General features: G+C 37.0%; 1 protein-coding gene across 1 annotated transcript in view; it reads right to left on the reverse strand.

The window, feature by feature from the left end:
- MACROD2 (mono-ADP ribosylhydrolase 2) overlaps nt 1-19,548 on the reverse strand; it is a 1,602,185-nt gene that overhangs the window by 1,342,872 nt on the left and 239,765 nt on the right. The gene's annotated exons all lie outside the window — the stretch shown is intronic.

Consider the following 19,548-nt stretch of genomic DNA (forward strand, 5'->3'; position numbering starts at 1 on the left):
AGTGTACATTGGCACAAAGCTGGATCGGCAGTGGGACAGCCAGTGTTAAAACAAAGCAAAACAAACAAAAACCAAGTACTCCATTATGGCATGGTCATGTTAAATATAATACTAAATATCTCTCCCAATCCTTACTTACTCATGTATTTGTTATTTAAAAGATTCATTTATTTGAAGAATAGAGGGACAGACAGTGAGAGAGGGAGGAAGAGAAGAGATGAGGAAGGGAAGAGGAGGGGAAGTGAGTATAGGAAGTGAGAGGAGACAGTAGGGAGGAAGCAGAGGCAAAGAAAGAGGAACTTCTACCCATGCCCACTCCCTGAATGGTCATGACTCAGAGCCTTCTCTTGCTTCCCTCACTGGGATGGTGGAGGCCTAGATCGGATCATGTTCCATTGCTTTTCCAGGAAGATTGGAAGCAGGGCAGTCAGCACTCAAACCTCCCCACCACTATGGAATGCCAAACCTGCTGAGACACCTGCCTCTACTCTTTTTAATAACCTAGGCACCAAAAAGCAAAATCATATGAAATCTACTTTCAAGATTCCATCTGTACCATTCTAAACTATAATCCTTGACATAAAATGCATTCATTCCAAGAATGAATTAGTAACTTCTAACATGTTAGGACTTTATACATGAGTAGAATATTTCCCATATGTATTTCCAAAAACTAAGGGAATTCCCCAGATACCATGCTGTAACTCACTCAATCATTATTACCTCCTGACTTTCATTAAGTAGTTTATGTTAAATATTTTAAAATTTGCTGAGGATAAACTATAAGCACAACGGCACAATAATTCAAAATGCCATTATCGTAGTTTCTTGGTTTGCCAGGCAAAATGAGTAATGGCAATAAAATGAGTCCCTCCGGGTTCAACAGATACATTTACTTTAAGGCCAGAACACTTGATACAAGTATCTCAAAGAAAAATGAAATCCATTAAGTAAAAATTAGTTTATCTATATCAGAATTAATGCCAAATGGATGTGACTGATACACCAGCTATCAAATCTTCCCAAAACTTTGGCAAAGCACCATGAGTTCTATTGCAGGTGTCTTTTAAGATAGAGCATAGCCAGAAGAGACAGAAAGATTTTCAAAAAGGAAATAAGAATCTAACTAAACCACAGAGAAGAAATGGAATTTAAAAGCTGTAAAAGGCATTAAAGTTCATGGTAGTCTAATTCCCTCAATGTCACAATGAGAAAACCGCAACCTAGCATTTGAGGTACCACCTAAGGCAGTGTTGTCCCAAAAAAATGCAATGCAAGCCTCAAACATGAGTCACATAAGTAATTTTGCATTTTCTAGACACCATACTAAAAGAAAAAAATTAACTTCTAATTTAACCAGTTTACCCAAAATACTGTCATCCCAACTTCAATATTTCCGTTGAGGTATTTTCCCATTTTTTGTTTTTTATTACTAAGTCTTCACACTCTTGTGTGTGTTTGTGCTTAAGTCACATTTGAACCAGACATAAGGGATCTTCAAAAGTTCATAGAATCTTAATGATATGAAAAAAAGGATGCACGTGGATTTCCAAAATCCTTCACATCAAAATAAAATTAAATTATTTTTCAATTTCATTTTTTTTTCAACAAGTTTTTTGAAGTCCCTTCATGTTCAGTGCTCACGGCCACTTGTGGTCTGATGAGTTTCACCCTGGACAGCACACATATGGAGTCTCAAAATCAAGTATTGAAAAATAAGTAACTCTGAAAATCTGACTCTTGAGACTTTATTTTAATACTCCATGTGGCTCTTCAACCTAACTAATCAATTTTGCCTTCCTTAGTAATACGAGTTTACACAAGTTTGGTTGTTTGCCAAATTAAGTTCAATTTAAAGGACTTAAAATGAAAGCATGTGCTTCTCATTAATTTTTTTTTTCTTTGTAATCTTTGACAAATAATCACTGAATAACTAAGAATGAGTCTTCAATAGAGCTATCCCTTTCATGAAATAAATAAGTAGCCTAGCAGTTCAAGTCCTTGTCTTGAGTGCACCAGGATCCCACATGGACTCCAGTTCTAATCCCGGTAGCCCTTCTTCCCATCCAGCTCCCTGCTTGTGGCCTGGGAAAGTAGCCAAGGATGGCCTTGGAACCCTACAAACTGTGCGGGAGACCTGGAAGAAGTTCCTCCTGGCTCCTGGTTTCGAATCGGCGCAGCTCCAGCCTTTGCAACCATTTGGGGAGTGAATCAATGGACAGAAAAATTTCTTCTCTGTATATCTCACTTTGCAATAAAAATAAAATAAATCTCTAAAAAAAGAAAGAAGGAAACCTATTATCTACCTTATCTATAGCAATAAATAATAGGAATACTATCTAATTTACCTCATTCTTTAATATTATTTTGGGATTATTCATTTGCACTCGTTTTGACAAAAATATTGATACTTTTATCATTTGTTTCATATGCAGATGTGAAATTTACTGAGCACTAAAATTTACAAGTTGATTCAGTTCTCAATTACATAATTACCTATCATACTGTTGTCTGACATTATCGTATATCTTAATAAAAAAAGTGCTAATTTTTTCCCTGAGTCATAAAGGTTTAGATGCAAAATATTCACTCTCCTGGGTTTTTTTCCCATTGGAATTATGTTATACATCTTTTTCCTATTTTAATTCCTTAAAATACCTGCTCTCTTTTAAACGTAAAGCAGTACCTAAAGTTTAATGCCACTCATAAGTTCTAACACATCTTTAACTATTGATTCAGCAGAGAAAAACTGAATAGCTAAGTATGAAATATTTTATTATTCTATATTTACAAAAAATGTACAAGTTATCCAAGACCTGCATTCTAATTTGATGTAATTTTAATGTGACTCCTTAAAAAAAAATCAAATTACAGCGCAAGATGCAAACATTATCAAAAATAAGGGATTGTACCTTAAAAGGATTCATGACTTGCTGACGTTCTCAAACCCGAAACACACTGCTGATGTGGCTCCGTCATTATCACCATCACTGTCATCACTAACCTTGCCATTAGTACCACCAAACTTCATCAAATGCAAAAATATGCCTCACAAACATTACCTCCTTAGAAATGAGTGAAATGAATATTTCAAAAAGAGGTTTTCTTTCATATTAGTGAGTCAAGAATTTATCATAGCTTTGTGACATTAAAATTCATTTTAGTCTAATATTTAAGGTAGAGAAAAAAGAATTTTCAGGGCTACAAATTTAGTATATTTTAAATAACACATTCATAACATTCACTAAATAATTTTTTATTTTATTTTATGTATTTGGGAATCTAGAGTTAATTATCATATGTTACAATGTTTTTTAAAAAAAAACAGCCCAGCTCTGCATGATAGACATTCTCAGCGTTATACTATAAAAACTCTCACAAAAGTGTTGAGTTTACATCACTACACAATTGAATTACTCTCTGAAAATAACATGAAGCTGTATAAAATAGTCTAATTACATGTTTTACACATGCAAGCTACATTATGTTATAGTCTTAGAAAAGGAAAAGGAGGAAGGAAAGAAGAAAAGTGTTTATATCTGTACAATTTCCAATTTACTAACTATAACAAGCCCAATTAAATAATTGAGAGTATCCAGATTTTCATTGGACACTTCATTAAAGGAACAATTTTGGTTTTGTGTGAAGTTGGTGAAACATGAAAATGCTTCCTATGGAAATAGAATGATAAATGAAAGGAGATTTTTCCTGCAGGCACATTCGTAAAGCAGAAAGGTCTTAGCTTCACTCGAAAACAGTTTTTGATTTGAACAATGCAGTTGTTTCAGACATATTTTCACTTGATGATTAATTCCATCTTTTTTCACAACTAACTTCCCAAACATGGTTTTAGTACCCAGAATGATCACTGTAAAGTTTCTGCACTCAACACACAGTAGTTTATGTAAAGAAATAATGTCACAGAGGATGCCTTTGACCAAGATGGTCTCTGAAGCTGGAACTCAATATGAGCTATGTCACAAACAAAAACTTCAAAGGCCACTTGAATGCCCCCTCGCTTGTTAACAAAGAATAAAAGAAAACCAGAAGTTAGATATAGGAATTAGGAAAGAATACCAAAAAGGAGAACAAAAACTATTTTTAAAAAACACTTATTTTTATTTGAAAAGCAGATTCACAAGTATATGGAGAGGGTAAGGAATATTCTATCCACTGATTCCACTGATTCCACTCCCCAAATAGACACAACGGCCAAAGCCGAGCCAGTCCGAAGCAAGCAGCCTGGAATTCTTTTCTGGGTCTCCCTTCCAGCTTACAGCCCCAAGGACTTGAGCTACCCTCTGCGGCTCTCCCAGGTCATAAACAGGGAGCGGATGAGAAGTGGAGCAGCCAGGACACAAACTAACAACTGTATGGCATGCTGGCACTGCAGGTGCAGGATATGTCTGTTATGCAGCAACAAGAGCAAAAAATTAATAAAAAGAAACCAGATGAAAATCATAGAACTGATTTAAATATTTCCTTATTTGAAAGTCAAAAGTCAAAAAGGCTTTCATGGACTTATTCACTCCCCACATAACTGCAATGTCTTTGGCTGCTCCACGCTGAAGCCAGGAGCCTGGATTTTCATCTGGGTTTACCATGTAGGTGCAGGGACACAAGTGTTTGGCCATTCTCTGTTGCCCAGGAGATTAGCAGGGAGCTGGATGAGAATCTGAACAGACAGGACTTGAACTGGAATCCATATTGGCTGCTGGCATGGCACTCGACAGCAGTACCTGCATTGCCACAGTGTCACCGTCAAAGCAAAATGATTTATAAGAAGTGTTATAAACAGAATTGAGCTTGCATAATAAATAATTAGTGAACTTGAGAATATGATAATTATGTTCTCCCAGACTGGATAGCAGAAAAAAAAAAGGAAAGAACAAAGAAACATGCAAAGTAAGGGATCACATCAAGTACAGTAACATATGCATTATAAAATTTCCGGAAAGACAGAGGAGAAAAAGGAAGTAGTAAAGATATTTGAAGTAGGGCCCAGCGCGGTGGCGCAAGTGGTAAAAAAGGTCCTCGCCTTGCACGCCCGGGATCCCATATGGGCGCCGGTTCTAATCCCGGCAGCCCCGCTTCCCTTCCAGCTCCCTGCCTGTGGCCTGGGAAGGCAGTCGAGGACGGCCCAAAGCTTTGGGACCCTGCACCCGCATGGGAGACCCGGAAGAGGCTCCTGGCTTCGGATCGGCATAGCATCGGCCCGTTGTGCTCACTTGGGGAGTGAATCATCGGACGGAAGATCTTCCTCTCCGTCTCTCCTCTCTGTATATCCGCCTTTCCAATAAAAGAATAATAAAAATAAATCTTTAAAAAAAAAGATATTTGAAGTAAACAGTCAATTTTCTTAACTCCCACATTCCATAATTGCAGCATAATATTCAAATAATTCAATATGTATATACTTAGGCAAGGCACAACACACTAAAACTGCCTTCTGCCTCAGTTCTTATACTCAATACCAGTTTTGCAGGTTGTTTACAAGATGTATTTTTTCACATTTTTGCTTGTTGCAGAGATTTCACTGTTTGAAATGATCTGTAAGCATACTTATTAATGGTGGTAAGGTCAAAAACTGTAAGATCTATCTTTGGTGAGATATGTGTGTCCGAGAAGCTTTATTCAAGTATAACAGCAGTGCCGCTGGCTGAAATTCAAAGTTAATGAATTAATATGATACATTCAGAAAAAGAAAAAAGGAAATGTGCCCATATGTATGAGGTCTCTACAGAGAGTAATAACTTTCATAGCACAAAATGAGGTTATGAGAAGATTACTGAAGGTAGGAGTACAGAGCCTTGCTGTGAAGGTGAAAGCCAAGGAAATTCACTCTGACACTACTCAGAGTCAGGAAAATGCTAAATCCTGTTGGCTAACGTTTTATTAGGAAGAAACACTGTAAATAACTAATAATTTATAAGAAATAAATATTGAATAAGATTTCTCTAAATGGAAGGATGCATAAGCCAAAGCTATGTGTTGACTGGTTGACAAAAATGTTATGGCCACAAGTTCACCTAACCCTATGTCTCCCCTAGGAGCCATGGCTCAGTATTTGCTAATTCATTGCTCACAGTGACTTCATAGAACATAACTACAGTGATTAAAGAAATTCAACTGTAAAGAGGTTGAACTAGTCATCAAAAAAAACCTCCAAAACAAGGACAATTTCAGATGAGATGACTTCACTGGTGGATTCAACAAATACTGAGTTAATGCCATAAAAACTTACACAACTATTCACAACTCTATGGAATAGGTTTACAATAGCTAAAGTGAGGAAATAACCTATATATTTCTATTAAAAATAAGCGAACATCTAAAATGTGTATAATCAGTCACAAAAAATGAAGCACTGATGTATGGCATAACTTAAAACAACGTCAAAAACATTACACTAAACAAAGATAGCAAAGTTACAATGGCCACATGATCCGTTTGTACGATTTATCCAGAATAGGAAATCCATTGGCCTAAAAAGTGACTTAGTTGCTGCCAAATGAAGTGAGGTGATGGGGAAGAACAGAAATGGATACAAAGTGTTTCATGGAACACACACAAAATGTAAAACTGGAGGGGTGTTGGTAATGTTACAACATTGTGCATATATACAATGTCACTGATTTTCACACTTAAAAATGGTAAATTGATGTTACTCAAACTGACTCTCAAATTAAATGGAAGGTATGTGGCAAAGAAAACGAATCCATGGTATCCTGAGAAAAAGCCTAACATCAGTTAAACCTCTAAAATAAGATTACTTTTCTGTCTCCTGCTTCTTGCCATTTTGAACATGAAAAATGCAGGCCTACTTGAAACTGAACAGAGTGCTCCAACAGTCTCAGCACATTTCTGACCTCCTACTTTCACACCCAATGAGGCACCACCCTAGTCCAAATGCCCCTGGTATCCTTCCAAACATTAAATGTTTCCCAAAGCACATTGTAGTATGGATGGCTTAGATTTGTCTGTACCTGTGTTGAGTTACTGTCATGCCCCATATGCCTTCTAAACCCTGGGAGAGAGGTCAAAGGGTTCAATGGCACTTTGTTTATGCAGAGGCCATTTTAACTACCCATTACCCAGCTGGACAACCAGCCTCTCTCTTCCATATTCACAAGCTATTTGCTCCTGCTAAAGCTGTGTTGTTTGAGCCACAATATTTGTTCCAGAGTTGTGCTGATAAGGAACAGCAAATTAGATGGGAAATAAGAGCCACGATAGAGCAGCACAGGAACTGTTAGCACTTTCACATCAATCAAAGAGGCTGCCCAATTATAAAAATAATTCAGCAATGATAATTTAGTACTAGCATATTTGATCTGTCAGTGTGTAACAATGATCTTCATGTTATCTGAAAGATATCCATTAATGGTTAACCTGGGCCTAGTGTTGTGATGTGAAGGGCAAAATCACTACTTGCTATGCTGACATCATGTGAGGACATCAGAGACCTGGCTGCTCCATTTCCAATGTAGCTCCACGCTAGTGCATTGAAAAAAATCAGAGCAATGCAGCCAATCTATCTGGTCCACTGCTAACCAAGTGGAAGATGTGGATGAAGTTCCTGGCACCTATCTTTGACCTGGATGAGTGCTGGCAGTTGTGGTACATGGGGAGTTAAGCACAGATGGAAGATCTCTCTCTCTCACTCATTCTCTGTGTGTGTGTGTGTCACTATCTCCCCCAGTCTCCATCTCTGTCTCAGTAACTCTTCTAAATAAACTTTTTTTTAAAAAAAAAGACTTACTTCATTTTTATTGGAAAGTCAGATATACAGAGAGGAGGAGAGACAGAGGAAGATCTTCAGTCCACTGATTGACTCCCCAAGTGGCCTCACTGGCCAGAGCTGAGTGAATCCAAAGCCAGGACCCAGGAGCCTCTGGGTCTCCCACACAGGTGGAGTCCCAAGGCTCTGGGCCATCCTCAGCTGCTTTCTTTCGCAGGCCACAAACAGGGAGCTAGATGGGAATTAGGGCAACCGGGATTAGAACTGGCGCCCATATGGAGTCCCAGTGCCTGCAAGGCAAGGACTTTAGCCACTAAGCTACCATGTGTGCCCCAAATAAAGCTTTTTAAAAAGGGTTAATCTATGTTCATTGTCCTATGAGAAACGGAGATATGCAGTGTGCACTTTTGAAGGGTTCCATCCAATATACTAATATCAAAACTATAGGATATTTAAGAAAGGAAGCAACTATTTTTTAAAAAGTTAGCACAATACTACTCCAGTGAATAATCTTAGAATATTAGACACTGATCTTATTGAACATCAATATCTTTGATACTAAAAAATGTCTTCGACTTGGAAAAGAAAAAAAACACCTCTAATAATATTATTAAAGGCAACTATTACGTAGAAAGAGTTCTGGGCTTCCAGACACTTTCATCCCTGCCACCTCTCTTCCAGATGTGGACAAAATTTGACCAATTTTGTCATATTTTCTAGCAAAACAGACAAAAATGTCTGCCCCACAGGAAGTTCTATTTTATACAGCGGCTAACAAACTTAGGAGAATTCATAACAGAAAAGGTATCCCTGGACAGCAATAATGAAAATATTTCAGCAAAAAGAAATATACTGAATGATAAAAGAGAAACAAAAACCACCAAGAAAGATAAAAGAATGTGGGAGAGGAGGAAGAAGTGCGGCACAATTGGGAGACCATCTTTTCATGATTATGGTAGGCATTTTTAGGAAACTACAAATTTCACAAGATGGATTTTTTACACATCCTATCTATTCAGAGGCAGGTAGGTGAGAGTTTCAATCACTGAACCATTTTTACTTTTTAGGAAAATACTTATTCATGAATCCATTATCATCATATATGTTTTGCAGACAGATTTTAAAAGCATGTCTACCTCAGGACCGTGGTGAAGAGAAAATAACAAATGGCATTGGATGGCTGTAGCCAAAGGGCCCAGCACACATCACGTACTTAACAAGAAGCGGTCTGGGCAACACAAATCACAGACCGGGAATATTCAGTGAATATACATAGAAGAATGAATTAATCAAGTGCATCCTTTAATACTAATTGCACACAGGCAATAATCACTAGTGTGATATTCACATATCCTTTCCAGTCCTTCCGTACCTCCAGTGTACTCCTGAACAGAAATGTACATTTGCCTCTTTTTATGTTTTTACACCATTTCAAATTGTTAACGAGAACAATGTCATATTAATCTCTGAAAAGGGAAGATACCAGGATGTGGCATTTCGAAAGCTAATTTTCCAAGTACAATTTTAAAAGAGAGCAGAGGTGTTTCAGGTAAGAGGTTGATATGAAAAATAAACACATGCATTTAAATATCCTCTTGCACAGAGGCCACCCACTGCCCTCCGCTGCTTGGAAAATCCATTAAAATTAGTAAATGAAACAGATACTAAAATCCTTAAAGTTCTTTTATGTTTATGTTCTTCAAGTAAAAAAAAAAATGCTGTCTTTGACATGTAAACTTTAAAGGGTTACATTACTAAGGATTAAACTGGTCCATTAAAGGAACAAGACAGCTCCATGCTGATACTCATTTTAAAATTGTGAAATGATGAAAGTAATTTTCGTGATCCACTTTAAATGAGGAATCACAGCAGAGTTAATGGAACTTAATGTAAACAGTGATGAAATGATAAAACTGAAATTTGATGAAGGTGTAGCCATTCACATTTCAATAAAAATGTATATAATATGTATAACTGAATGATAGATGTTTCATTCTACTCCAATGGCTTTATTCAAATGATTATCTACATTTCCATCAAACACACACACACAAAAATAACACTCTAACGTACACTTCACTTTGTCTGAAGGAACATTTTCTCCACAGATTACTAAAATGAGATGCCATACTGTTAGCAGAGGGCATTTACAATGAAAAGTTTTCATTGTAACTTGTCAGCAATTTGATGACTTCTATAAACCCTCAGTATGAGTTTTAACAATCGCTGATTTCTTTCTGACACCTCTGAATGGTGTAGAGGGGTGGGATTACATAAAGCACCCTTTTATCTTTCTTGCTTCCTCTTACCTGCATTCCTGGTTTATAATTACTGTGAAAACAGGTTTCTTGGCTAGCAAAAAGTTCCTAAGGATTAAAAAAAAAAAGCCTAAAGAATTCCAGTTACTCGAAAGTATGTCATTTAGAAATTCTATGACTAGAATTAGATGCTGTTTAAGTTTCACTTAGCAGAAATTACCACAACTTTGACAAGAGTTACAATAAACCCAATTTCAACGTGTACAATGTTTGTTACACGTTGGTCTTGTAGCTGCTTGAGTTTAAAACCAAGTTTTCCTTGCTTTGTGCAGCTTACCTCCACCTGCTCAGACTCCATGTATGCTTGACATATGGTCACACCACTCCTAACATCTCCTGTTTAGTTCTGTACTTAAAAATCAACTGCAGTACAGTGTGGAGTTGAAATTAGAATTTTGTCCACTACATCAGAGGACATAAAAAAAAAAAAAAACTTTTTCTTTTTCAAAAGAAATCAAAACATTTGTGTTTATAGTAACACTGTGTTGATTCAATGTGCTCCCTAATACCAACTGTAAAATGTTAAAAATCATGCTTTTCCACATCGTTTTTTTTTTTCTTGAGATTTATTTATTTTTTGGAAAGTCAGATATACAGAGAGGAGGAGAGACAGAGAGGAACATCTTCCATCCGATGATTCACTCCCCAAGTGAGTGCAACGGCCGATGCTATGCCAAAGCCAGGATCCAGGAACTTCTTCCGGGTATCCCACACAGGTGCAGGATCCCAAGGCTTTGGGCCATCCTCGACTGCTTTCCCAGGCCACAAGCAGGTAGCTGGATGGAAGTGGAGCTGCCGGGATTAGAACTGGCGCCCATATGGGATTCTGGCGCTTGAAAGGTGAGGACTTTAGCCACTAGGCCACGCCGCCGGGCCCCTCCACATAGTTTTTTTAAAAACTTTTTTTTGCAATCTTACTGAAGTGAACGTTCCAGACTAATTTAAACTGACAACATTTTTTTCTCCTTAACCATCAAAAACTTATCTTCCCAAAACCTTTCTTATTCAATAGTAAAATGTCCCTGATCTAAAATGCTATGCTTTTAAGAATGTGAATCCTACAAGCATTACCCGAACCACATTAATCAGTTCGTTAATGTGAAAAACACAATAACTATTGTTATAAAATCCTGGAAAAATATTAAATGGAAATAACACATAAACAATTCTTTTAAATGCAAAAGTAAGAAAAGAGTAACTCAAGGCCATAATTTTAGATTACTACTTTAACACAAAAAGAATTTAATGAAAGTTGGCTTTTATTTCTGACAAAAACTTGATTTCATGCCCTTAAAACAGCCAGCTTAAATGGAAAGATACATACATGTAGACAACACCTAAACTTTCTGAATTATTTTACAAAAGACTACAATTTCACTGCAACTTCTCTAGCCAATACTCATCGCCTAGTAGTAAATTATGATATGTGATAATCTTTATAGTCGCTGATTGAATGAATTAGGGAAACTAACATCCATGGCCAATGTCATATTATTCTTGGACTTTACCGATGTAAAGTCTTTCCATCCCTTTGGATAAATGGCTTGCATCAGAAGTCCTCTAATTTTATAAATGGTTAACATGTGAATTTGAATCCACATGCTGAGGCAAACATAATACCAAAGACAGAAAGTAAGAAGTCAAATGTTTTCAAGGTATGTTTCATCACAGAAGAACAAAATGCACAACTTTGTTGCTGCTGCTGTTTGTTTCCTACCACTGCATTGGTCTTAGAGGTACAAAGATGGTTAATACACGTAACTGTGGAAAAATCCAAATTGAGGCAGCTACATGTAATTTAATTATATCCATGCCAAAAAAGAGTTCAGCACATTAATATACACTTTTGTGGTCATCTCATCTCATCTCTCATGCTTAATTGTTCATTCCATTAAAAAAAAAAAAAGCAACCAGCACATTCTTATACCCAGATTTAAAAAAAAAAAGTTATTGAATTTTCATCTTCAATTTACCCAACTCCCTGTTTACCAGTGTTTCAAGGCGTTGTGTTACTTGTTCCTAATGGCTTTTGTGATGATTCCTGGTAACACACAGGTACATGTTTAATTTTAGTAATTCTGTGGTTTTTTTAAAAAAAACACATTGGTTTTACTCTTGTGATAATTATATATACTTTCTTCTTAATTTTTAAAGCAATGTAACAAAAATAATAACAGTAAATTAACAAAGTAAAATGACCGTAACAGCAAAAATTCTGAAGTTAGTTCAAGAGTGACTGAGGTTCAATAAACCCTCAGCTTGGAAAGCAGGGGAAATCTGACAAATTCATACACAAGAAGTCATGTTAATTTCTTCAGGTACAGTCTCATGATAATATATGTCATGCTGAAATGAGGGGTTTTTTTTATCACTAAATATTCATTTTTGAAAACGTATGATTATTTTGTTCAGAACCATGACTTCAAACAGCAGTACGTTCGTGGAACTATATGGTCCAAAGAAACTATTCCCTTTAAGTGTAATTCTTCATCACGTGATGAGGGATGGAATCCTTGGACCTGATGCCAGTTAAGGCAGCAAAGGCTAATGCAATAAGCAGAAAAATTAAATAAGCCTTTAATTTTTCTTTTTAATGGAAGAAAAATTGGTGTTATGTTTTGGTACAAATGTAGGTAGCGACAGAAGACCTACTTTTAGAGGAAAAAATTTTTAAGATATCTATCTTTTTAAAGAGGCAGACCAGCAGACAGACAGGAAGGACAGAGAAAGAGGGATCTTGCATCTACTGTATCATGCTTTGGGCAGACTACAGAAGCCACGTTTGGGCCAGCCCAAGCATGGAGCAGGAACTGCTAACCAGTGTGGACACCAGGGGCCCAATATGGGGCACTCTGATATGACAGCTCAACCTGTGGAGCTGTGACGCCAGTCCAAAAAAAAAATAATTTTAATATAGCACAACAGGCAATACATGAATATAATATAAGAGAGAAAGGATACATCTAGAGAAATAAACATGGAATGCTAATAATACAAGAGCATAGTATTACACACTTGGAAAGAGCCCAGGAAAGCATAAACAAATCTGAAAATGATCAAAGCTGGAAGACTCAAACTTGCTGATTTTAAACTTAATACAAAGTTTTCAAAATTTAAAACAATATGGTATTAGTAAAGGACAGGCTTACAGACCAATAAAATAGAATTAGGAATTGATAAATAAACTACACATCTATGAAATTATTAATCATTCAATGGAAAACAATAGACGTCCACAAATGATACTGGCATGAAGGTATTTCCACATGTAAAAGAATAAATTTGGAACACTACTTCTCAACTTACATATATAAACACTTGCTTCAAAGGAATCAAAAGTTTAAGCAGTTTAAACTACATAAATTTCTTAGAGGAAAATGCAAAAGTAAATATTCCTGATGCTAAAAGCAAAAGTAATGAAATAAAGACAGATAAGTTGGACGTCGTCCAAATTAAAAACTTTCTGGGCCTTGTGCAGATGCCTAGTGACTAAAGTCCTTGCCTGGCACATGCCGAGATTCCATACGGGTGCTGGTTCTAATCCCTGTTGCTCCACCTCCCATCCAGCTCCTGCCTGCAGACTGAAAGACAGTGGACGACGACGGCCCAAAGCCTTGGGACCCTGCATCCACATGGGAGACCCAGAAGCTCCTGGCTTTGGATAGGTTTTGCTCCAGACGTTGTAGCCACTTGGAGAGTAAGCTAGCGGATAAAGATCTTTGTCTCTGCATCTCCTTCTCTCTGTAAATTTGCCTTTCTAACAAGATAAATAAATACTTGAATCTTTTCAAAAAGCCTTTGAAACATCATAGGATCCTACTAGTGTGTGAAAAAGATATTTTAACAAGATAGGTATTTGTAAATCACATATCAAATCATTGTGAACTTTTACTTGATGCACTGTAAAAATGGGCAAAATACTTGATCAAACTTCACCAATGAAGATATATATACTCAATAAACAAATGAACAGGTGTTCATTATCAACAGTCATTAGGCAAATATTGAACAAAATGACAATGAGGTACAACATCACGTCTAGGATTGCTGAAATCAGAAAACGAAAATAACAAATATTGACAGGTATGGGAAGAACAAGTGCAAAAATTATGGGAAATAGTTTCCCAAAAAGCTAATAAGCACCAAATTTCTCTGTAACCTAGAAATTTTACTTTAGATATCTATACAAAGTAACTGAAAGTAGGACTTTAGGAGACAGTTGTTGGCCAATGTTTATTGCTGCTTTTATTCATAATAACCAATAGGCAAAAATGGATAAACGTTTTCTAGTGCATGATCTGACAAAAAAAAAAATGAGTACAAGGGGTGAGCATAAAGTGTACTGTTTAAGACACCAATCGGGATGTTTGCATCCTCTCAGTGAGCCTCGATTAGAGGACTGGTTCCATTCCTGATTGAAACTCCCTGGTAATGTGCACCTGCTGAAGTAGTGGACAGCTCAAGCTGGATCCCTGACGCCTACGGGAGACCTGGATTGAATTCCCAGCGCCTGGCTTTAGTTTGGCCTAGACCAGGCTTTTGCAGGCATGTGAAGAAGAACAACCTGCAGATCTCTCTCTCACACACTCTTTCTCTTCCCTCTTTCAATCCCTCCCTTTTAAATAAATTAATTTTTAAAATTTTGAAAAAAAAGTCCATGTACACAATGGAATAGTGTTCAAATTCAAGAAGGAATAAAATTTTGACCCAAATAATTATTTGATAAAACTTAAAATCTTGATAAGTAAGACAAGTACAAAAAAATAAGTACTATACAAGTTCATTTATATGATGTAGCCAGAATTGGCATATTCATAAACACATATTCATAAGCACAAGGTTATCAAAGGCTGTGAATGGCAGAGAAATAGGAAATTATTACTTAACAGCTACAAGGTTACTATTTGTGGCAATGAAAAAGTTTGTAGGTATTGTGAATGTACTTAATGCCATTGAAGTGCATGCTTCCAAAGACTAACATGTCTTTTCAAAAATTGAAAAGATTAATAATGTCATATATAGAAAACATTGAACTGAGCATTTTAAATGGATGAAAATTATATGACATGTGAATCATGTCTCAGTAAAGCTGTTAAAATGATGTCAACAAAAAATACACGACTATCAACTGGTTTAAGGCAAGGAATGTTAATGTGTAGCACCCTGGGCAACTGAAGATCACAGATTCTACAGCCAATCTTCCTGGATAAGAATTGTGATTTCACTTCCTACTTAGGGGTGTTAATTTATTTACCCTCTCTTTGTTCTAGTTTTCTTATTATTTTTTCTAATAATGAATACTAGTACCATCTTCACAGGGTTGCCAAGGGGATTAAAAGAGTTAGTATTTCTAAAATCCCTCAAACCCCTGACATCACTGCTGTATTTCATTGTGATCGGTAAACGTGCCTGAAGCACATCTGAGATTTTTAGATGCAGTGGATTTTGAGGGAGTTATCCTAATTCTACCCCACTGGATAATAACAACCCACTTCACGAAGAAGGCAAGAAGGCACAATTTGCCTTGCAAAAAAATTTGTTAGAGATGAAATGAAGCAAATGTGCAGTCTAAAAATGGTGACTGTGGGGAACATGTTGCAACCAGCGTGCAGATGAACATAAAGGAAGACACTGTTCAAATCTGCCTCACAAGCAAAGAAGGACATTCTGAGCTACTGCAGACAAAGTGCTTCGGAGGAAAGTAAGAGAACCAGGCAGGTAGAAAAAATCTTCCTGGCCCATTGTTAGAGTGAATTAAACAGCTGAGTATCTCAGCAAGCATTGTCATACTCCTGCACAAGAGGTAAGGTGCACTATTTAATGACTAAACATAATATTATTCCATTATCTGCTGTTGTAGGCAAGATTCTCTGGAAATAGTCACTAAGATGAAGGTTGATCAAAGGGTGATCTTTGGAGCAGGGAAAGTGAAAGAAAGCAGAGAAAAGCAACGAGACTGCAGTAGGTACCTCTGCAATTGGGATTCTCCTCAGAATTATCCAGAATGTGGCAAAAGGAATGGGCCTTAGTACTTCTGCCATCAACCTACCATTTCTCGTGTGCTAAACTGGGAAAGAAAGTATAGCTTTAAAGCGCATCCCACAAATTGAGTGGCAAATTCCAGAAGAAACTGGGGGCAACAACCAGGCAGCACTCACTGCAGTTACAGAGTGCTTCCCTATTCCTGGAGGGGGATAGAGGCAGTGTAAGCCAACAAGCCTCTGCTTTGCTCAGCGGACCAACAACAACAGCTTGGCTTGGAAACATGTCAGAGCTAATGAAACAAAAACTCTGTAGGCCAGGCCCAGCGATACATGTTTCATTGAGGCCTCCAGGTGATTGGTTGCATAACTAGTTTGAGAACCTCCACTAAATATGCTATGTAAAATATGAAATGAACACAAAATTATTTCGTTCCAAGAACAGTTACCCTAGAGCCTGCACTCCTGGGAATGTCTACATGGAATGATTATCAATACTCCTGGAAAGTAAGTAAATTCAATCACTCAGAGCATTGGCTTTGGGGTGGCTGCAGAGCAGTTGTTTTATAGACTCAAAGGTAATTATCAAGCTGTCGCAATATCTGATGTGTCACTTTATATGTGATGCAGATCAATGGAAAATAAATTGGCAGAACAAAAATATACTCATTGCAGAAAAGTCTATAAACACAAAAGAATGTGGTAATGGAAAAAAATTTGAAATAGGAAGTGAAGTGAGTAAAGCAAGTGATTAGAAGTGAATAATCAGAGCCAAATCCAGTTTAGTGTTTGAATCCTTCCTTGGACTTCCAAAAAGGGCTACAAGCCAACACACACCAAGATGAACTCAAAGAGAAGGCAGGAAAAGGCCTTGAGGCAATTCATCTCTTCCACAGAAATGGTGCTTGTAGCCAAGAAGGATGTACAGAACTGGAAAAAGCCAAGGCAAATTCCCCAGTCTGTATAAACACTGTTTGATAGAGACAAATTTCAAACAGTGATGGAACAAGGTGGTGAAAAATCTTCATGGGCATCAACACTCCAAGTATTACAGAGGAGCAACACTACGGTCTGCAACGCATTAGGGCATTCCAAAAAAACCTACGGAGAAAATGATAAATGAAGTATTGAATGTCCAATACAAACAGTCTCAAATTTTATGGTATTTTCTTTAAGCCTGGTTCTGGCAACCTTGGCAGTGAGAGTATATGGATAAACTACATCTTGCGTGTACGTATCATTCTCTACCCTTCAAAGGCTTCAAAGCAATTTGATGCTCTTAGTGCTATTTGAGATTGCCTAATATTGCAAATGTATTCTGTAGGTAAAAATAAGATAAAATATGACCCGAAAAGGCAAATTTGCCCAAGATCCCAGAGAAAACAAGTCAGAAACAATGATTTTTTTTAATAGATTTATTTACTTTATTGGAAAGGCAGATGTACAGAGAGGAGAAGAGACAGAGAGGAAGATCTTCCATCCGATGATTCACTCCCCAAGTGACTGCAACTGCCGGTGCTGTGCCGATTTAAAGCTGGGAGCCAGGATCTCTTCCGGGTCTCCCACGTGGATGCAGAGTCCCAATGTTTTGGGTCATCCTCAACTGCTTTCCCAGGCCATAAGCAGGGAGCTGGGAGGGAAGTGGAGCTGCCGGGATTAGAACCGACAACCATATGGGATCCCGGTGCGTTCAAGGTGGGGACCTTAACCATTATGCTATCATGCTGGGCCCAAACAATGATTTTTTATTATTACATATCACTGTGTTTTAGTGAATGGTCCCTCTGTACCAGAAGCCAGGTTAAAAAAATACATCAGTCTGTTGTAAAGCCTTCACAGAAGCATTCAAGTTAAGCATTGATTATTCCTTTTCATAGACAAGGAAAGAGACGCACAAGTTCAGTTATTAGGTGGCGATACTTCTTCCACTACAAGTTCAACTTGTTTTGGGTGGTGCTGGACATCATGCCAAGGCAATGACAATGGGTGCTCGGAATAGGAAACTACTGCTAAGCCAAGACTGCATCACAACATGCAAAGTTCTGGTCAAGACATCCGCAAAAACGTAATCCTATAAGTTGATAAAGTTAAAACAAATAAAAGGCATTAAAAGTAACCATGAAATACTCATTTTAAGGAAAATAAATAAAATTTAATACTTCTGATTCCACATGTTTTTGATAAATAAATACTAAGTATTGGTTGAATTACCTGTCTTAATGAGTATAATACGGAAGAAGCAATCTAAAAGCAAAGGCACATATTAACTTCTATAAAAACAGAGCACTATTTCAACTTCTGAAAGTGAGAACAGAGTCTGATCACACAATTTACTTCATAATGAACTTTTTTTCTGACATTTCTGAGAATTTTGCTTATATAAACGGCCTTGTACAAAACCAGTATCTCGATAGTGTGGCTTCTACTAAAGGTAGTTAAATATTGATTTGCCATTTTCCTGACATAATGATCAAACTGAATACTCCACCAGTGAGTTGAACTAATGTCCCTAACTGCTCCCAAACAGGTCAGCAATTAATGTCTTTGCTGAGTAGTTGCTTTCCACGATATCTACCAGGCCATGATTTTCATTGAATTGAAAGCAAAAGCAGAGAGGATCTGTTCATTCACATGCAAGTGAGGACGTCATTTGAAACTCACAGGCAACCCAGCCACCACACTCTTCTTACTCAGTGCTTATTTTCTGCTCCCAGCTGCCAATCTCTGCTTCACCTAGAAAGCCTCCAACCCCCTCTTCTTGACCATTAAATTCCATATTAACACCTCCCTGCTGCCAACCCTCAGAGCTTTCTCTTTTGTCTACCTTTATAGTATACATTCAAGAGCAAACACTCCAGCAACCTTAAAGTCTTACAGCTCACAAAATACATACGGGAAACAAAACTCTGAGAAACAGGGCATCCTTTTATGTTTAATTTAACCTAAGCCTGCTGCTTAAACATATTTCTTTCTACTGGCTGCAAAATTCCATATTGCTGGTGCTCTGAAATAACTATTCTATGTCTGCAGCTCCCATTCTGATTTTTTTTTTAATTCACTGATACATTTTCAGAATAATTTCAATCACGTCTCAATAGTTTGGTTTAAAAATTTTGATTACATTCTTTTATTTTTAATAAAAATATTCCAGAGTAGTTTTGATTTTCAGGAAATAGCTACCCATGACTTTTCTTACAACTAATATTTGCCTTAATACGAATTATTTTTCTCCTTCCATTTTGACTTTTGATTCACAATGAATTCTAAGATCAATGGAGTGTGAGCCAAAAAAAAAAAATACTTAGATATAAAATGCTGATACAACTTACCTAATTTAACATGGGAAAGTCTTCACTGTCCAAATTAAGACAGAAAAAAGATACCACAGGTTGTTCATTCAAAAGGACATATACTCTTAATCAGAAAGTCAATGCTTTCTATCCACCGTCACAGTTAGCCACAATGACTAGGGGAATGAGGACATCTACTTTTATAAATAACAGATAAA

The sequence above is a fragment of the Ochotona curzoniae genome, unplaced genomic scaffold (genome assembly GCF_017591425.1).
Source record: "Ochotona curzoniae isolate NIBS_2020 unplaced genomic scaffold, NIBS_Ocur_1.0 contig_3520, whole genome shotgun sequence".
NCBI lineage: Eukaryota > Metazoa > Chordata > Mammalia > Lagomorpha > Ochotonidae > Ochotona > Ochotona curzoniae.